The sequence below is a fragment of the Ambystoma mexicanum genome, chromosome 6p (genome assembly GCF_040938575.1).
Source record: "Ambystoma mexicanum isolate Mex_15411 chromosome 6p, UKY_AmexF1_1, whole genome shotgun sequence".
NCBI classification, from domain to species: Eukaryota; Metazoa; Chordata; class Amphibia; order Caudata; family Ambystomatidae; genus Ambystoma; species Ambystoma mexicanum.
Genome location: NC_090935.1, coordinates 529,037,810 through 529,051,672, shown reverse-complemented (window position 1 = coordinate 529,051,672; position 13,863 = coordinate 529,037,810).

Genomic DNA, 13,863 nt, shown 5'->3' with positions numbered 1-13,863 from the left:
GGGTAAGATTTGTGTACGCAGGTCACTTTGTGTGGTTTCTGAAGGGATGTTGCAGGTAATGTATTTTTGAATAAACTGTAAAAGAGTGGAATCACGGTCATGGCCAAATTTGGGAGCATCTTTTATCTACAAAAGCATTTGGACATGTGGTGTTTCTATGGATCGATATTATTTTCTACAAAAGAAGTGTTCCACTTCACAGAGTGAAGGGGTAGTTTTATTGAAGATGAAGTGCACATGGCAATGAGGCGATGGTGAAAGTACCTTGATACATTTACAGGGTCAAGAGAACAGAGTTCTCCGGGTGTTTCTATGTCTATTCCTTTTTTATTTTGGCTTACTATGCATAAGAATTTGCGCAACTCAACCCATGCCTTTTCTGTACAACTTAGAGTATTAAATGATGTGGGTGGGCCTATGTTCCTTAGCATACAATGTACATAAGCCTGACGTAAGAACCAGTATTCTTTTGTACCACGCATGTTTGCCAAGAGATTTGTGATACTTGACTGCTAAACTTCATTGTTGTCTTTTATCTTTTGAAGCAGTTGGGTAGCAGACATATTAAAAAAATTAGATCCTGTTTTTAATGTGTGTGCAATTCCATAACGTAGAGTTTCTAGTTCACTTTCGAATAGGCGTGAACAAGTATTCTACATTTTGTCTGAATCTGGGGTTTTCAGAAAACAATCGTAAAGCGCAATATTCTGATGCAGTTATTTGTGTGTATCTTTCATCATGTCTTCCTCCTTTTTCTGTACGAACGAGTACAGCAAAGGAACGTGCTTCTTTGCTTTTCTCCCATATGCTCATTGGAGATCATTTAGCTTGACACAGTTGATATGTTTCTAATTAATCTTCTATGGTGTCTTTGGATTATAGTGGGTGAATTGTATACTGGTCCAAAATTGTGGCTGCTGTAATAGGATCTACACTTTCAAATTGGCCAGTTGGTGGTGTATCCAGAATTATTTGGGTGGTTTGTCTTAAATGATCCTCTAGGTTTATATCTTTGTAGTATTCATTCTTTTATTTTAGATGTTGTAGGGCTTGCCTAACCTTGTTTAAGTTGACTAGTTGTTGCTGTAAGGAAGGCATGGTATCAGCAGTAACACAGACACAAGTGACCACAGTTCAAGGGTGTTTATTGAACTTCATTTGGGTCCTAATCCTAAATCTAAAGATGGGAGGAATCTACAACCATCAAATAATAATAATGCAGTCCTAGTGCTGTCTTGTCAAAATAAAAGGGCCTATACTAATAAGGCTATTGCCAATCCTTACCTCTAAATGCAAATAGTGTGGGAAACAATTTTATACAAAAGAAAAGTGAAATGATATGCTAGGATATTCAAGCTGCTGGCGTCCCTTCCCCATGTTTTCAGCACGGGACAGGGTGGCACACTCAAGCTTAGCACAGTCTATGGTTTCTCTAGCATGTGGGTACAGTTCAAAACTTCCACATCATGGTCTTCTGTGCTCAAGTCTCTTTGCCATTCAAAGTCTCTTCTTTTAGAGGACCTGATTCAACAAACTAACAATAACATTATTTTCCCTTTCGTAATTCAAATATGCAAAATGTTCTTAAGTGATTTACTATTCACCTCGGACCAACCAGGCTCAGATCCACCTTAACACAAAATCTTTAATCACTCTCCCTCTGCCGGTTTCAGACTGACTTTATCTACTTTGTTATAAACTTTGTTTATGGTATCAACATCGAAGACTTTCGATTGTGTGCAGGATTTTGCTTAACCGTCGCAGGACCACTTTGAATCACAATCCTATGCCACTCTTTCCCTTTCTTCAACTCTCAGCTCCATACCTTACATAGACCTTCGATTAAGCACACACATGGTGCCGGACCAATCTCTCAAAGGTATTGTATCTTTGTTTCAAAGTTAAATCACTCATCTGCAGGTCAACTTTACTCTTGTTGGTTATCACACACATTTCATACAATGCTTGTTCCAGCACTCTCCATACAATGTTGCTGCTTGCAACCTTGGCTTCAAAACAACCAGTCTTGTATCAGTCTCGCCAACTCAACGGCTGTGTTCATTTCCCTGACACTGCTGGCGATTCTCCCTACCTTGATTAGTGACACAGGATGGCCCCGGGTACCTCTGACACACAATGCAGGTCTCCTCAGACTGGTTTCCTGGTCTTACACTTTCAATTCTCAATGCTTTGTGAAAGTAATGAATCCTTGTTGAGAAAAAGGTCAAGGAACTTCCCTCCTTGCTATCCCCTTCTGTTTATCCATCTTTCTCCTCTTATTAAACTGCCATCTTGGAACTGCTGTTTCCTCATGTGCTTTGCCTCCCTCATCGTGTTCTCTTATGTTCCACCTTTTATCTGTGTGGGAAAGTGTAATGGAAGTCAGTTGTGTGTAATGGTAAGTAATTGCCTGACCTTACCTGACCATTGTATTGGGACACGTCAGGTATACGGCTCGGGTGTTAGTTTGTTTTCTCTCATAGCAGGTTGTCTGACTGAAAGTGTTTGTGTCGTAAGGGGTTTTGAGTTCCTAAATATCCTACCTGGTAGGATGGGGTAAAGGTGTTACAGGGAAGGGGATACCGCATCTCACCATCCAGTGCCTGACTGCCACTCATGTAGACCCTTCACCCAGGTGATCCTGCCACACTGGTCCAATCCCAGAAACTTGATCCAAAGCAATGGCTGTGTCGTGTCCACCTAGATGACAGATCCCTGAGGACTAGTGGGTGAGACACCTTCTGGTTTGCACATGCCCTTCCCCTATGCAATGTAACCACATCTGTTACACAGGGAAACCGGGAAAGGAAATCAACGTTCCCCTGGTCTTTACCTTTTCGGTGCTCCACAGTGAAACAGTAGGGTTGCAGGTCCAGGAACTATTGCATGACTCGAGGATTAGAGTCCTTTTGTTGGCTTATCCATACTAATGGAGAGTGATCTGTGACGAGAGTGAACTTTCTTCATAGGAGGTAGTATTTTAGATGGGGTAATGGGCCATTTGATGGCAAGGCCCTCTAATTCTAACACAGAGTCGTTTTTTTCACATGGGAAGAGTTTTCGACAAGAGAATAGGATAGGGTGTTCTAATCAATCACAAGCTTGTGACAAAACTGCTCCTTACCCTGTAAGAGAGGAATCTGCTTGTAATACAAACTCTTTTGGAAGGTCTTCTACCTTTAGGATTGGGTACTGGAACAGGGTGTGTTTTAATCTGTTGTAACACACCTCATCCTTGCCAGTCCAAGAAATCTTCTGGGTTTCAGCATTCTTTAATTTATCTGTCAACCTAGCTATTCTGTCAGAGAAATTAGGGATAAACGTATGGTAATAACCGATTAACTCTAAGAATGTTCTGAGGTCTCTCTTGGTTTTACTCAACGGGGTATCTAAGATGGCTTTCACTTTTGCTCATTGAGGCGGGACACTGCCATTCCCTACAGAGAAGCAGAGGTATTTCATGGCTGATTGTGCCAGCTTATATTTGGATGGGTTGGCAGTTAAGCCAGCTTCTCTGAGGGCTCTCATAATAGTGAAGAGATGGAAAATATGGTATTCCTAAGTCTTACTATAAATGAACATGTCATCAATAAAAGCCCCACAGAAAATGGACTAGGGCTCTAATATTCTGTCCATAAGCCATTGGAAAGTGCCGGGGGCCCTGTGTAAGCCAAAAGGGAGGACTTTTAACTGGAATAGTCCCAGGGGCGTAGAGAAAGCTGTCTTTTCCTAATCAGGTACATGTACTGGGTCCTTCCAGTACCCCTTGGCTAAGTCTAGGGTTGACAGGAATGTGGCCTTTCTGAGTTAATCAATCAATTCGTAAATGCATGGTATGGGGTAGGCATCAAAGTCAGAGATGGCGTTGATCTGTCAGAAGTCTATGCAAACCCTCCAGAAATTATCTGGTTTTGTGACCAATAGTATAGGGGAGGACCATGGGCTTGAAGAGGTTTGATAATATTTGCCCTTAGCATTTTATTCGCTTACTCAGCCACTATCTGTGTATGGGCTTCCAGGACTCTATATGGTTTCAAACAGACCACTTTTCCTTTGGAGTTCTGATATAACGATAAGTGACTTGCACTCTCCCTGGTTTCTCACATAATACATCAGGAACTGAATATTTTAAGTCTTCTTGTTGTTGGCTAGATAGCTCTTGGGGAATTAATTCAAAGTTATCTGTTTCTTCTGGTAACAAACAAGATAGTATCGGGGCAGTGGTGGCAGAAGGATTTTCCTACCACTCTTTTTTACGTATTAGAGATGGGTCTTTTGTTTTCTGTCAGGTTGAGCTACATTATAAGTCCAGGTACCTGTTTGTTCTCCTATTTCATACAGCCCATGCCACTTTGAGACAAGTTTATTTCCAGAGGTAGGCAAGAGAACTTTTGTCTTATTGAAAATGATCTTAAATTTATATTTTTGTCGTAGTTGGACTTTTGTTGTGCTTGGGCTTTTTCCATGTGAGTATAGACTAGATTTCAAACAAGTTTCATATGCTCTTGCAAATCAGATAGCTGTTTGGGAAATGGGAATAGGTGCCTCTTCTCTTTTTCCCCAGGTCTCCCACAGCATGTCTAGGACATCTCTAGGTTCTCTACCATAGAGTGGTTCAAAAGGAGATAATCCAGTCGATGCCTGAAGGGTCTTTTATACTGCAAATAGCGCCCAGGGAATCATGCAATCCCAGTCCTTCCCGTCCTTATCCACCAACATTCGTAGAATCATTTTAAGTGTTTTATTGAATCTTTCTACCAATCTATCTGTTTGGGGGTGGTAAACTGAGGTTCTTAAGGTGGCAATATGGAGCAATTCCTTGACTTCACCCATGAGTTTGCTCATAGAATTTGATCCATGATCCGTTAGAATTTCCTTGGAAAAACAATGTGCATACCGGATCCGGGTTCCCTGAATGGGGAAATACTGGGCCATTCCAACCTTGGAGGACCTGGTATTTCCCGATTCAGAGAACCCATCCCCATTCCTATTCGAGCCCCCATAGGGCTCAATGGGAATGGGGAGGGAGAAAACAACGGGCCTGTTGGCTACCTCCATATTCATAATGACTCCCCTAGGTCTGTGGGAATCATTCCTCTTTTCTCTGGAGGGATAGTAGCTTCTCTACTGTCATAGATATCAAAGCCTATGGATTTGTTCATGGTGATAGAGGGATCTGAGGCTCTATGACTAATCTTCTGGGTTACCCTATTTGTCTCAATTGAGTCACATCCCACTCTGACACCACATGGAAGGAAGGCATGGTATCAACAGTAAGACAGACACAAGTGACCACAATTCAATGGTGTTTATTGATCTTAAATTGGGTTTGAAAAATGCCTATCTATTCCTAAATCTAAAGATGGGAGCAAGCTATGACCGTCAAATATTAATAACACAGTCCTAGCGGTGTCTTGTCAAAATGAAAGGGCCTATAGTAATAAACATATTGCCAATCCTTACCTGTAAATTCAAATAGTGTGGAGAACGATGTTATACAAAAGAAAAGTGTTCAAGAAATGATATGTCAGGATATTCAAGCTGTTGACTTCCCTTCCTCACGTTTTGAGTATTGGACAAGGAGGCACACATTTCAAGCTTAGCACAGACTCTGGCTTCACTAGCACGTGGGTGCAGTTTAAAACTTACAGATCATGACCTTCTGTGCTAAAGTCTCTTTGCCATTCAAAGTCTCTTCTTTCAGTCGGCCTGATGCAACAAACAATAATGCTCTTTTTCCTTTCATATTTCACATTTGCACAATTTTCTTAGGTGATTTACTATTTATCTTGGATCCCCCTCTGCCGGGCTCAGATCCACTTGAACACAATGTTCTCAGGATATTCACATATCCAATTTCTCAGGTGATTCACGGTTCACCCAGGATCCCCCTCCCCCAGCTCAGATCTGCTTTGACACAAAATCTTTAATCAGTCTCCCCCTGCCGGGTTTACGACCAACTTGATCTACTTGGTTATAAACTTTGTTTACGGTATCAACATCTTTGTTCACGGTATCAATATACAAGACTTTCGATTATGCACAGGATTGTGCTTGACCCATCGCAGGACCACTTCGATTCACAATCCTTTTCAACTCTCAGCTGGATACCTTACAGAGACCTTCGATTGAGCACACAAGCAGTGCAGGACCACTCTGTCATATCATATCTTGGTTTCAGAGTTCAATCACTAATCTGCAGTTCAACTTTACTCGCATTGGATATCACACATGCTTCCTACAATGCTTGTTCCAGCACTTGCCATACAATGTTGCTGTTTGCAACCTTGGCTTCAACACAGACTAGTCTTTTATTGGTCTGCCCAACTCACCAGCTGTGTTGATTTCCCTGATACTGCTTTGTTGTTGGAGCAAAGGACTGTACCATGGCAGTGGGTGATTCTCCCTGCCTTGATTATTGACGTGGGAGGGCCCCGGGTACCTCTGACACACAATGCTGGATTCCTCAGGCTGGTTTCCTAGTCTTACGCTTTCTATTCTCGAGGCTTTGTGAAAGTAACAGTTCCTTGGTGAAAAGGTCAAGGGAACTTCCCTCCTTGCTTTCCCCTTCTGGTTCGCCATCTTTCTCCTCTTGTTAAACTGCCATCTTGGAACTGCTGTTTCTACATGTGCTTTGCCTCACTCAGGGTGTGCTCTGCTGCTCCGCCATTTATCCACATGGTTAAGTGTAATGGAAGTCAGGTGTGTGTAAGGGTCAGTAATTGCCTGAACTTGCCTGTCCATTGTATTGCGACACATCAGGTATACAGCATGGGTGTTAGTCTGTTTTCTCTCATGGTGGTTTGTTTGTGAGAAACTGTTTGTGTTGTAAGGGGGATGGTTGAATTCCTAAATATCCTACCTGGTAGGATGGTCGAAAGTTGTTACAGGGAAGGGGATACCGCACCTCACCATCCGATGTCGCACTCCCACTCCCTGAAGATCTCTCACGACCTGGATGACAGATCCCCGGAGACTAGTGCGTGATACACTTTCTGGTTTCTCACATTGCCACATTTTTTGTTGGTACACCATTAACTAGTACAATCAAAGATTGATCTAATGGTCATTGTACTCCTAGAGTTTCTCCATGTTCTTTACGACCTAATGGCAAATATACTACTTTGACACAAATGCCTTTTAGTAACTGTTTTGGGTTGAAGGGAAGGCGTATTATAGCTTATAATTGGTGTACTGTTGGGATTATAATGTTATTAGTGAAAGCATGTGATGACATTTGATTATTGTCAAGCTTTGTATTGCAGTACATGCAAACTATTCAGGGGTCAGCTATTTTGTATTTATTTTCTGTTGTTAGATATAAAGCTAATTGGAACCATTGGCCTCCATTTTGTGGGACATATCTACTATTTTTGTGATGTTTTTATAAAAAGTTCTGCGACAACAGACACATACCTGGCCTAGATATGTAAGTGGGAAAAAAAGCTGGCCAGATATGTGATGTCAACAGGACATATGTGATGTCATATTTGATGTCCTGTGTGTTAGTTTTAGCAGTGCACAGTAGTGGCGAGAGTTATGGTTGCTTAGCTTACCATAACTGGTGAATTTCTGGAGGGTTTTGGTTTTACTTGTAACCATAATGTCCCTTTAAGAAAGTTTTTTCACTGAATTTCATAGGTTTTATTAGTGTAACTTAACCATAACATCCGCTTAACAACGTCTTTTCAAATGAATTTCATAGATTTGTATTACTGCAACTTAACTATAATGTCGCTTTAACAATATTTATGTACATCTGCAGAACCCAATTGATTTGATATTCTGTCATGAGAGGACTGCTCTCTCTCCCTATTGCACGTTCTGGTGTTGGGGTCTGACCACACCATTACCTCTTCTCTTCCAAATACCTACAGCATTTGAACAACTTGGTACCACTACCTCTCCATATATATATATATATACATATAACCTCCCCCTATAACTTTGCCCCCCCAGACAAAACCACACCAAACTTCACAAAATCATTTTGAGGTGCCCTTAGACAGTTTCTGCAAAGTTCGGTGAGGATTCATCAAACAACACCAAAGTTATAAGCCACCCCGAAATTGCTCTTTGTATGAGTTGAGCAACTTAATCATAACTTCACAGTGGCTATCACAGGCCTTGTAATTCTCATTTGGGATGAGAACAGCTTGTGATTAGTATAACTAGACATTTGCATTTAAATTTTTCGATCTACTTGCGAAAATGGCCATGTGCTTGTTTGAAATTAAGAAATATCATACAGACAAGTTGTTATGAATTAATTGGTGGATGCAAATATCGTGAAGTACTAGCATGAAATAGCACTTTATTAGTAGCAGTCATTACATATTGATGAGATTTCTAAGCATACTTTTCGCAGCTATTGCAATGCACTTTGCACCTTATTTAGTGATTCAATTGTTAAATATCAGGAATGCTGCTATTATAAATTGATGACTATCGAATATATATGATTCTATCCATGAATAGTTAGTTACTAGTACTGCCATACTCTTGCAATTTACTTCTGATTAAACTGTCAAGATGTCAATGTGGCTGTGAAATCCTCAGGAAATCACATTGATATGTCCTCTTATGAATGAATTGATGAAAAGTACCAAGGAGAATTAGCACTTTATTGATGAATCACCTTGATTTGTATTTTGTTATTTATGGCTTGGTTGCTGAGATCCAGCAAGCCATGATAAGATGGCTGACATGGTTACTATACCAGCCTTAGTACATCTTTGGTTTATAACGAAAATGGAAATGGGCTTAAAGTGAACATAGCAACCACAGAGATACGTCCTGTTATATAGAGCAGCCTTTGTAATGCAACATTATACATGATCAAGCAGCTGGTGGGCTGCAAAACACGTTGTACTGTGGTTCATCTTTTGTTTACGTGAGAAATGGATTAAAGTTGTTTGTGCTCTCTACCTCTGCGCATATGATATTCTGTCATTAAAGCCGTGGATTCTACAGCTGCGTCTTCTGAGTGCAGCCGAGTTGCCATTTTGCACTTTTGTTCTCCAAATATATATATATATATATTCAGTGAAAAAAAACTTTGTTAAAGGGAAGTTATGGTTAAGTTGCGCTACTAAAAACCTATGAAAATCAGTTAAAAAAAACGTTGTTAAAGGGACATTATGGTTCGAAGTAAAACCGAAAAACCCCTGATATTCGCAAGTTATGGTAGCTTAGCAACCATAACTCGCGCCACCACCGTGCACTGCTAAGAATAACACCCAGGACATCAAAGAGGACATCACAAATGTCATTGATGACATCACTGATGCCATCACATGTCTGGCTCCCCCTTTTTCCTTAACTGACATATCTAGGCCACATGGTTGTCTTCAGAAACAGTCAGGAATTAAACATTCAAAAGGTATTATATTTGTAGACTTATCCTTCAAGTATGTTCTTACAGTAATTCCCTTAGGGTCCAGTCACATCGTATGAAACATAAACATAGGGGAAGACACAGGGTTGAAAGACAGCAATCCTTTCTATGCATGAAGATAATCAGTAGGGTTCTCAGCACTTGCTGATAGTTCTGTTGTTTTTTTATTACTTTACTTTCCCTGTATATGCTCATATTTGTATACATTGTACTCACACTACTTTCCTTAGGGTTCAGTCACATCATGTGATACATATACATAGGGGAAGTAGCAGCTTTGAAGCAGAGCAATCATTTCTCTGCATAAAGATAATCAGTTAGGTTACGAACACTTTCTGCTACTACTGCTGCTTCTCTGCTTACTTACTTCACTTTCCCTCTATATACTCATATTTGTATGTGTTGTGTCTTTGTGTTTTGTATGTAATAATTAAATTATGTAGTAAGTGGGTTTTATTAGCTTACATTTTTCACAGTACGCAAAACTCTAATAAGAAAGCATTTATCATGCTACTATTCAACATGGTAAGATTATGAATATTGCACCTCCATCATGTGTGCTGCACACAATGCTTATGTTTATGCATGAGTAGCTTAGAATACTGGAAAGAACTTCATAAAGGAATGCTATTTATTTCAATGCATTGCTTAATGCACTACATAGCTCATGATATTTATCCCAAGGATCCTTGACACTTTTTTGTCAACATTATAATAAGAATCCCTTGTACAGACTTTTCATAAAAAGTAAATGCACATGTGATGTCATCAGTGATGTCATCAATGACATTTGTGATGTCATCTTTGATGTCCTTGGTGTTAGTCTTAGCAGTGCACGGTGGTGGCGGGAGTTATGTTTGCTTAGCTTACCATAACTTGCGAATTTCAGGGGTTTTTCAGTTTTACTTTGAACCATAACGTCCCTTTAACAAAGTTTTTTTTACAGATTTTCATAGGTTTTTAGTAGCGCAACTTAACCATAACGTCCCTTTAAGAAAGTTTTTTCACTGAATTTCATAGGTTTTTAGCAGCGCAACTTAACCACAATGTTCCTTTGACAATGTTTTTTACACTGATTTTATATATTTATAAACTTTCTGTATTAGATACAGTAAAAATAATATATTTCTTTTTACACAGAAATGTCTCCTACCTTGGAATGGCTGCAAGAAAATGTTTCTCGTGATGAAATAAGTGAAAACATTGATACTAATGGATAGGGCCGGTCTTTGCATTAGGCCATGCAAGTGGCTGCCTGATGTGCCAGCCTCCAGGGGGCGCCACCACAGCAGGTGTGAATGGGAGTGTGAACGAGGTATGAATGGGAAGCAAAATGAACACACAGGATTAAAAGAAGTGATTTTAATCCTGCAAGTTAAATTTTACATTTCAAAAATACATTTTACATTATCATATTTGAAAGTCTTACATCCCTCCCTTCATGCATTCCGTTCACAATCCTCCCTTTGTTTCAAGGTCAAAAAACAATTGAACCTTATACTGTGTACCATGCATGGGTTTGCTCAGCTAGGAAACAAAAATTCAACGGCGCTGACCTTCACTCAGAATGGGCGCCGATAGCGCTTCACATCACAGTGGCATTACAAATATTTTTAAAAAAATATAAATTGTTTGCTACAATTCACCAATGCAGATGACATTTGTACATATTTATTTTGTTCCTCTGGAGAACTTTGCACTCTCCCAGCAACTCCCACAGTCAGGCCACACCACCTGCCACCTCATCGCATCTCCTCTTCACACGGCAACTCACGTAAACATTTTTGAAAGGAGCAAGTCTCGTGCCCTGACGAAAAGTGGTCGTATGAGAATGTCTGAACAAACCCTGCTACAAACCCCTCCAGCCACTCCGCCGACCCTGACCCCAATGGCCGCACTTATATATCAATGGCCTATAATTTGCACACGTGTGTTTGTACTATCCCACCTTCGGTCACTAGTGAAATGAACGGTGTGGGTGTCTTACCGCCTTACAAACACAAACACATAGTAAATACATAATAGTAATAATTTCACGTTAGAATGCAAATGGTACCAAAAACAACTGCAAGCTAACTGGATTTACAAACAGTAAACTATCACTTAGTAAAAAAAAACCTTCACACCATTAGGTATATTCTACCACGGAGCAGCCACAACCAATACACATCACTACAGTGCATATATAGAAAAGAATTGTGGATGGGTCAAATATAATGATACCAATATTACTGTAAAACAGAGAAGTTCTGCCACCTCCCTCAATAAACTGCCCCCTACATTTTCTACTTTCCACCTGCTGAGCACAAAAAACAAAACTATTGTGCCATATTGCCCTAGGTACTAAACCAGAAAAAATAACCTTCACATTTGGAATTATTTTCATTATTGCCTGAACCAAATATTCAAAATCTGCCAACAAAGTACCGACATGCCGCAACTACAAAGCACCACAGTGCAAAACAACTACATGTGCAATGTTTACCCTGCCCATATCTCCACAAACTTCACCAATTCCCTGCACATTAAAACCAGGCATAGTGCTCCACACCACCTCCACTCCTTTAACATCAAAATGTTTTGCCACATTCCTACATTTAGCATACCACTACACACCATGCACAAACATATCTCCAACCATCACCACCCTAATTTTCTCCACCTCTACCATCTTCACTACACACAGCCTCTTTCAACACAAACCACAACCTCAACATCTGATTGGCTCATCCCTATAGTCCCCTTTACATGCTGCATTTCCTGAGAAACCCCAGATGTAGCACACTCTGCCCGCAGACACCCACGAAGTTCGAGGAGCGTGTAACACTGGGGGAGCCCTTCTACCCTTTCCACTTCACTCTCTGCACCATTTCCTCATTGGCTACTGTTAAACAGTCACACAATCATCCACCAATCACATCCAAGAACTCTACATCTAACTCTATCATCACACATCAGCACTTTAGATGTACTATTGATCACTCGCTGTACAATTTCGCTGTCACTGCAACAGACCTACAGCAACAACTACTATAAATCTGGCCAATATTTCTACTTGCAGATTCATACACATCCACATGCATGAACATAGACTACAGGCATGAACATTTTCTACACAGTACATATACAGCTCTACTAAGAATACATATAAACAGAGTAACTTCCACTTACCCTGTATAAACAATAAAATGACCTTACTTCATTTATCCCATCTGGTATTATGAAGTATCAATTGCAATCCTGTCTCCTCTCCAAATTGTTCTTTACTCACACAGCTATCTAATTTTGTTTTAATCTCATATTAAAAGATGGGAGCAATAACAGCATAATTATGAAAAAGACTGTCAAGTGTGTTATAAAAATACACGCAGCCAGGATGAGTACATGCATGTTCATTCAAGCACACACACAGACAATATAATTACAAAGGCTCCCAGCTCAAACAACACCACTGCCTCTATATGACATCCTACTCCTTTATTTCCCACACCTTTACAAATGCATATATTGCATGCTTCTCTGTACAATCTCTTCAATTTACTCTGTAAAAGTAGAAAAAATTCATTTGATTATTGCTTCCACCTCTTACCATCCAATAACAAAAAAAACAAGTGTTTTCAATACGTTTACTATTATACTCATTTGTACATCATATGCAACTAACAGATTCTAAATAAAATATACAAGATGCACATAGACAAAGGAAAGTGCATATGCATACTATGCTCAGTTGTAAGGAAACACTACTACTACAAAAACAATAAAAACAATGTCTACATTAACAAAACATAACCACACATATTCACTAACTTCTTTCTTTTACTATTGCAGTGAAGACCACTCCCCTGAAAAGCAGCAGTGTCTAAAGTACGAACAACGACTTCGAAGAAACCTACTCTTTCCATACAAAAAAGTAAGTACAATACTTACATAATTTTCTAACTGTTACTCAAACACACTAGCATTTTACTGTTGTAGAACAAAGAAGTGTATTAACCCTTTCCCATTAGATGTATTATTACCGCTTCCCCTTACCAGTTGCATACTTTATATTGTTATCTCAAGCCCAGTATACTAACACACAAATACAAAAATAACCTTCCCAACTTAATATAGCTGCCCATTGCACAATCACACACCTCCACAATCATCCTTACCATCATACACTCATGCACAAAGCATGCATACACTGCACAACAACCCAACCCACACTTTTTTTTCTCCAACAAACCCCAAAGAATGCCTAGCAAAAAGCAACTACATAGAAAGGAACGCAGAATTAGAGCAAATCAAAATAAAACTGTCCAAAATAATCATCAATTTTTACCAGATTTTGTACAAAAGGTTCAAACAAAACAGTTAATACAGTCGTTATGTGAAACAATACAAGCTTCCACTACAGAAACTTTCTCTGCTCTATCAAAATGTCAAACAAAACAAAAAGGGATTAACAAGACTTCACTTAC